Genomic DNA, 7,778 nt, shown 5'->3' with positions numbered 1-7,778 from the left:
GGCACACTACTGTTCCTCAACACAAAGGAATCATGGACTGAACCTGGGAACGTGGCATTCACATGTGAGATGTACTGGTCTACAGTACATACCAATTGGATGTTCATGGAGTGAAGGTTCTTTCTGTTTCTGTACACCTGTTCACTCACTCTTGGGAGGGATGATCAGTATGTGGGTGCCAACGATGGCACCTATTACCTGGGGTATGTTGGCAAAGGCATAGAATTCAGACTTGATAGCAGGGATGTCAGTACTTTGGGGAAACCTCACATAGGACTGCAGGTGTCGTACAAATGTATTCAGAAATCTTGTCAGTACCATGCTGAACATTGGCTGTGAAAATCCAGAACGCATTTCCACTGTCACGTGAAATGAGCCCGTTGCCAGGAAATGGAGTGCGGACAGCACCTGCACTTCAGTTGGGATGGCATGCTGATTACGATTTCCCGGAGTTAGTGCAGCATACAGTAAAGCACAAAGTTCCTGAATTGTTGCACGTGTGAGTCTGTAATTGATTATGATCTGAGGCTCCACCATGGTCCTCATATCCACAAGTGGTCTGTACACCGATGGTGCCCTTCCTTGCCACAAGGGTCGGTACCTAAGAGGGGTTTCAAAAAGGTGTGATGAAGACACATACATGGGCACACTTGTCATCATTTGTGCACTGCATAGTTAATTGTAGTGACTCTACATTAACTGCTTCCTGACAGATCTACATGTACATCACAAAGAGGGAACAGAGTATTTCATGTGTGGAAGAATACAGAATGGACAGAGGCTTAGGTGCTTCATGTGGCTAGTAGGGCCTGCATTGTGAAAAGTTTAATTTATAGATGCGTAGTTCATGCCAAAATGTCTGCCCACTGTAATTCTGCCCTTTCGTTGTGGAAGTGACCTCATACCACTAGCGGTTGACATCACAGCGTTAGGCGGTGTTTAACATGGATGCCAATGGGGAAATCCTGGTGTATCATGATTGCTGACGGCAGTGACGGTGCACACTGCCGCGGAACGTCCGCGAGTTCGTCATCGATTATTCACTTGACTCCCTGATCTTGTGCGGACAGGTACTCCACTGTGTGTACTGCTGTGGCCTACCTCTGGCTATGGATGTGTCTCGTATTGCAGGGGAAAGGGCCCCAGCCTTCACCCAGGAGGAACTGGAGAGGCTAGTGGACGGGGTCCTGTCCCTGTACGGACGGCCAGAGGTACAGGTGAGTCTGGGTTTGGTGGGGCACTGTTTTTGTGCAATGGATGGTGTTGATTGGACATATGTGTGCACCTCTGAGCCTGCATGGGCCATGGTGCATGGCATGCTGCGTGCGTATGTCCTGTATGTCTGACAGTACTGTCCATCCCATAGTAGACGAATAGCCAGCTGTACCTATCGTGCAGGTGCCTGACCTCTGTGTTCCATTTCTGTGTCACCCTTTTAGGTCAGCGCCCACCAGAAGAGGGCACTTTGGCATGCCATCGCGAAGGAGGTGAGGACCCTGGGGGTCTACAACTGGCGGAGCACCCACTGCAGAAAGATGTGGGAGGACCTGCGGCACTGGGCGCGTAAGATCAATGAAGCCCAGCTGGGGAAGTCCTCCCAACGTGGAAGGGGTGCCCATCGGGCACTGACCCCCTCATGTGACGGATCCTGGCGGTGGCGTACCCAGACCTGGATGGGCGCTTGAAGACTGCACAGCAGTCACAAGGGAGTGAGTACTAATTTCACAAACTTCAGTCTGGAAGGATGTCTGGGTGTGCATTCGGGTTCATGCTGCTTAGAGGCAGGGACTTCGACTGGTGTCCATCTACTTTATGGTCCCCAAAGGTTGTAGGGGTGTCTTTGTCAGGTCTTCCACACATCGCCTCCTTAGGTAGTCCAGGGGATGGGTGTAGAGCAGTACTCTGGTCAGGGGCATGGCCATGGGCATAGTGAACGGTGCTGCCTGTTGGGTGTGTCTTCTGGGTGGGTGCATGTCTGCGCATTATGTACCTCCATTCAGCTACTTACAATTGTCCCTCCTGTTTTGCCTCCCCATCCCTGTTCTCTTGTGTTGGTTTGGTACAGCATCAACATCTGGCGAGGGAGCTGAGGCACCGGCAAGTGGGGAAGCAGCGGCCCACGGATCCTCTGAGGCAAAGACAACCTACGCCCAGGAGACTAGTGGGTGGGAGGGCGAGGGGAGTTCCATGGGGGAGGCAACTACCACAGGAGGCATTGACTCCGAGACCTCCTCCAATGGGGGCTCCCCGGCAGTGGCGGACCCTAGTGGCCACACCACTACTGTGACATCTTCCGCCACCCCCATTCCATCACCGCCTTCCCTTCTGCTCCCCACCGAATTGCCTGTGCCCGCTCACCGAGAAAAGTGGGTGTCTCCTTCGCCCCAGGAACCTCCTCCCCTGCCCCAGTCAGCCCTGCTGCCCTCACAGAGCAGGCTATTGACCTCCTGAGAACCATCTCTGTAGGGCAGACAACCATCGTCAGTGCCATCCAGGGGCTAGCATCAGAGGTGCAGCAGACAAATGCCCATCTGGATGGAATTCACGGTGCCGTGTCTACCCTACAGAGATCTTTTCAAGCTCTGGCCTCCTCTTGGACGGCAGCCAGTTTCCTTGGCCATTCTGTCCCCCTCCAACCTCCTCTACCCCTTCCAGCACCCCACTCCCTTCACCCGTCCAAGGCACACAGTCAGACACGAAGTCAAGCACATCAGCACACAAGAAGCACACTTCAAAACACAAGCACCACACCTCCCACCACAAGCATTCAGACAGCCAACAGACACATGCACACACAACAACATCCACTTCCCCCAGTGTGCCCACCTCTTCCGCCTCCCTGTCTGTCCCCTCTACATCCACACCCTCATGCACTGCACCTTCACTCACTGTTGCTGCTCCTGTTACTGCACTCACCAGACTTGCAGACATCCATACATGCACCCCATGCACCACACCTGCACTCACCACAACTACTGTAGACACATGCAGTACACTCACCAGACTTGCAGACACCCACACAACATACATCCACACTAGCTGTCTGTCTTCTCCCACTGTGTCCACCACTCCTCCAAAAACACACAAACTCACCAAGACACCCACCCATCAGACATCCACCACACCACAACATACTGTCTAGTCACCTACACCCACTACACGCACCCCTACACCACATACATCCACTTCCTCTGCCTCCACTCCCATGCCCTCATCCAGGACCACACCATTTGCTCAGAAGAAAGTTTTCCTCTCCCGTGCTGACCTCTTCCAACCCACTGGCCCACCCCGTCTTGCCCCCAAGCGTGCTCCCCTCCTTGCTCTTTCGACTCCTTCCACATCACAGCCCACTCCTGTCCGCCCTTCACATATAGAGGGCGGACATGGGTAAAAAAAAGTCCCGGACTGAGTCGAGTCCATCTGGCCCCACCCGATCTAAACACACACCCCCTCTTCAAAGGACAAGCCCACCCCCCTCCACCTTCCAAAAGAAAGTCCAAGGCCCACCCCCGTCGCAAATCCCCACCACCACCACCCCCTGCCCCCGTTCCGTGAGGTGCCTGGATGCCCATATGTTGCCCCATAAGGTGGGGTACCATGCACTTGTGGGAGTCAGGTTGGGTACGTTGTGGCCCATGGCAATTGTAGCCATACGGACTGGTCATTGGCCCTGTTTGGACTGTTTGGCTCTGTGAGCTTCACATTAAAGATTTCTATGTCGCCTGTGTTTTGGCGGCATGCTGTTGAACCCTGGTCTTTTGTTTCATTGTTTATGGCTGTGGGGCATTTGTATGTACTATGGTCAAGTTGGATTAGCCTTGTGTCGGGTAAGTACCTCTTGCTGTGGTGTGTATGACTTGTGCTGCTGTGAAGGGTTGGGGAGGTGTAGCATTTGGGTATGTAACTGTGCCCTTTCCTCCTTTGTTTCGTAGATTGCGGTACTTACCGCCGTCATATTCGTCGGCGGTCTTGGTTGTGGAGGTATATGGCAAGGAGCAGGGCTGGCATGATCTGCAGCTCTCTATCCATGTCTGCTTCAGTTCGTTGTGTGGCCCTCCGGTGAGTGTTTCCCTATATTTGGTTAATTTCCGCCTGGCTTTGCGTGGCGGTGGTTCCCGCCCCGGAACTGGCGGCAGACTGGTGGTTCATTATTTGATGGGCAGCTTGGGCCTTTCCGTCAGCCTGTGGGCGGACTCTGACGTTGTCGTCGGCACTCCTCTGCTGGCGGTGGGTGGTTTTCGGGATGCCTGTCTTTCATTTGGTTCATTATTTGGCGGTCCGGCCCTCTCCTCTGTTGGTGGTTTTTACCACCGCTGGCGGCGGCGCGGAACGGACCGTCATGTTCATAATGAGGGCCTTAGCTTTTAAAGTAATTTGACACAATGGTTAAGACTGCTCTATATGATGCCATTGACTTGGGAGACAAAGGTCAGGCACATTTCTTCCTCATACCAAAAGAGTAGGGGTACGTGACAGGGGTGCCAATTGGTTCCCTGTTGTTTGCAGTGGCAATAGAACAATTTGCAGCCAGATTACACCTGGAGGAACACTAGTGGGGCATCCCATTTACAGATAGTCTCCACTTAGTGTAACTTTACACAGATGACATATTGTAATTTGTAGGAAATGACAGAGCAGATTTGGAATCAATTGCCAAAGCCCTAAAAGACGTTAAACATGTGTCCAGATTAGGGTTCAACATGGACAAAATCCTGATTGTTTCTCAACAACCCTAACATAGCATTTCATAGGATATATTGAACACACTACTTTCCTCGACTTGTGGGTAAAGGTCTATCATTCAGCAAGATGCAAACCTGAGCATAGTTGTAGGTGCCTTGAGATCTCAGGTGGTGTTCTGAATAACATTGCCCTTGACAGTAATAGAGAGAATTGCATTAGCTAAAATGCTACATTGCCTTCTCTTGTTACTTTTTGAACCTCAAGCTACTATTGCCCAAAACATTTTTAAACAACTAGGCATGCTACTGAGCAACCCAGTTTTCACTTCTGGTAAGTGCAGGGTAGCACAGGCATAGACTAACACTTGTGACAGTTTGTGGTAGAATGGGGGGCGCTAGACTTTGAGATTTACTAATTGGCAACTCAACTACAAGGGGCAGCCCAGTGGCTCTCAGTGCATCATCTGATGGAAACAGGAATGGAGCTGACACAATTTAAGAGGGATTACTGAACAAAATTTTCCATCTCTAGCCTCAAGCTCCTCAAAGACTACCGTGCCTGGTGCAAGTGGCCCTCTGCTGTGTTAGGAAGGGTTTAGGAAATTACAACATATTATCCCTTTTGATCCGGTGATGCCACTGGTTAGCCTCCTAGAACAAAGAGGATGATTTACAAGAAGAGAATTGACCCACTGAGAGATGGTGGGAATCTCAATTCTAAGAGATTTGTTCAGCGAGGGTAATTTAGCCACATTCAAAACATTGGTCGATGAATGTGTACTCAGCAGGTCACAATTCCAAACACGCAGGGGCACTGGGAGATTACAGACTGTGAAACACAAACCAATGCACTTGGGCAAACACTATAGACCACGGGAGATGGAGGCTGGTCAGGTAGCTCTGTAAAGTGCACCTGTAACAAACAGTAATATCCCTGACAACCCGTAGAAACGAATGGGAGACCAAGGTGGGGAGGGAATTCAATGGCAATGGATGGAAGTGTGCCTTGCCTACCCTCGCAAAGGGCCCAATTTATAATCCCGCTGTCCTCCGCCAAAGTGACAGAGTAATTTATTCTGTCACCCTAGCGGAGGTCCCGATCGCCAAATTATGAAATGTCCATCAGCCCAACTGACGTTTTATGCATTCATAGGAACTGTCATCAAGTTAGTTCCTGTGAATGCACTTGACTTTGCCTTACAACTCATTCAAACATGATTGAGCTTTACAGCAAAGTTCCCAACGTTTTTATTTTTATTTTCAAAAACTAAAACCAAAAGTGTTTTTTTGTTTTTTAAATAAAAAGCAATGCCTCCTCGCCACAGAAGTCATCTCCCATGGCAAAGGGGCATTTTTTCTTTTTAACTGTCTCTTACTGCGAGGGTTTTCCTGGCGATGACAGACAGTTAAAAACAGGTATTAGACCATCCAAATTGGGCAGGTGGACAATTAGTCAATTCTACTATGGCCCTTACGCCGTTAGGCTGTCGGATAAGTTTATCCATGGCAGAGATGGAGTAGCCTCTGCTGTGGTCAAATTATGTTCTGCAACGCCAGATTTAAATATATTATTTCAACATCCTATTGAGTGCTTATCTTACGCAAAGAAAACCAATAAAATATACTCTGGGCCATCTTCTGAGTGCCATAGATGTTGTGAATCACAACCTGAGTTCATATATGTGATGCTAGAGTCACCGATGTAATAGCTAATATAATGGAATGGCCAGATTTCTGTAATCTAGAGGGGTGTATTTTTGGGGTCTCCTGATGCTCACAAGGCAGAATCAAAATTCTTAGATCAAACGTTGCTCATAGCAGGACAGTTATAACAATGTCTCTGAAGGCTCCAATACCGCCATCTCTCACCAGGTGGCGTAAAGCAGTTCTGCATTGGGCTGAGGAAGAATGTTCAGCTCATCATAGAGAAGAAAGGAGAGGCTAATGGCGCGTCCTATAGCCCACTAATGGGATGAGCTTATATTATCCCTATTGAGAGACAGCATCGATGTCAACATGTCACCATGCCTTTCAGGTTAAAAAAGTATTATGAACTGTGTTGTATATATTACATGATCAATATGATATATTACATTCATATTCCACAAGATGCTCTCCAATAATGGCAGGCACTCCAGATAAGTACTGCTGTATTAGCCGATTGTATGTATTCTTAAGAAATGTCCTCCTGCTCCATGTCATGTAAATTGTATATCATACTGTACCTTTTTAGTATGGGCTCATCAACGTTACATCGAACAAGTTAAACTGCCAAGTGTAGTTACACATAACTGTTCATTCTTAAGTTCCCTGAGTAAATTTTAAATATATTACATTGCTGTACAACATCATAATGTTGTACACAGATACAAATGTAACAAAGCAATACAAGGTGATGTAACATAAGATCTTGGAAAACCAAGAAAGATGATTTTAAAAAACGAAGGGGTTTGTAGAGAATTGTGGAGAAAACAGTAACTGAGACACCATTTTTCCATAAATGAAGTTCTGGGGGAAAAGTGGCTTGCTTTCCGAGCTACCATTTGGTGCCTTTCCAGGGTGCAACAAGAATCTGAAGTTACTTCATAAGTTCAATCGTCCGAGAATACAGAGCAAAATCAGTTTCCTCTCTGTATATGGGCAGACGTATGTTGGTGCCCTAAAACCAATAACATTGTTAAACGTGGGGTCAGCTTTCCGAGTTCACTTCTTAGATTGGGCACAGGTACACCACAAGTAGCACGAACTTCTGTTTAATTCTCTTTTTGAAATAAATAGAAGAGCTCTCCTGGCTCTTACACACATAGAAAATTCAAGGGAGTGTAAATGGTTAGTCCACGCCCAGAAAACTCTGCAAGGAATGGGCATGGAGATGTATGAGAAAATCCAGCACTTGTAAATATGAACCCGGCAATTGTATTTGCTAGGGCACAGTGCTGAGAAAAATAGTGCAAAGCACATAGAGTTATAAACCCACTTTCTAAAATTGGCATTTATAAAATGGTAATGTAAACTTCAACTGCCCCAGTAAGCAGAATTTCTCACTACCATTCCAAACATGGCAACACTACTCCATTCAGATCAGGAATTACCACT

This window comes from Pleurodeles waltl, chromosome 9 (genome assembly GCF_031143425.1).
Source record: "Pleurodeles waltl isolate 20211129_DDA chromosome 9, aPleWal1.hap1.20221129, whole genome shotgun sequence".
Taxonomy (NCBI): Eukaryota; Metazoa; Chordata; class Amphibia; order Caudata; family Salamandridae; genus Pleurodeles; species Pleurodeles waltl.
Note: the sequence above shows the minus strand (reverse complement) of the source record.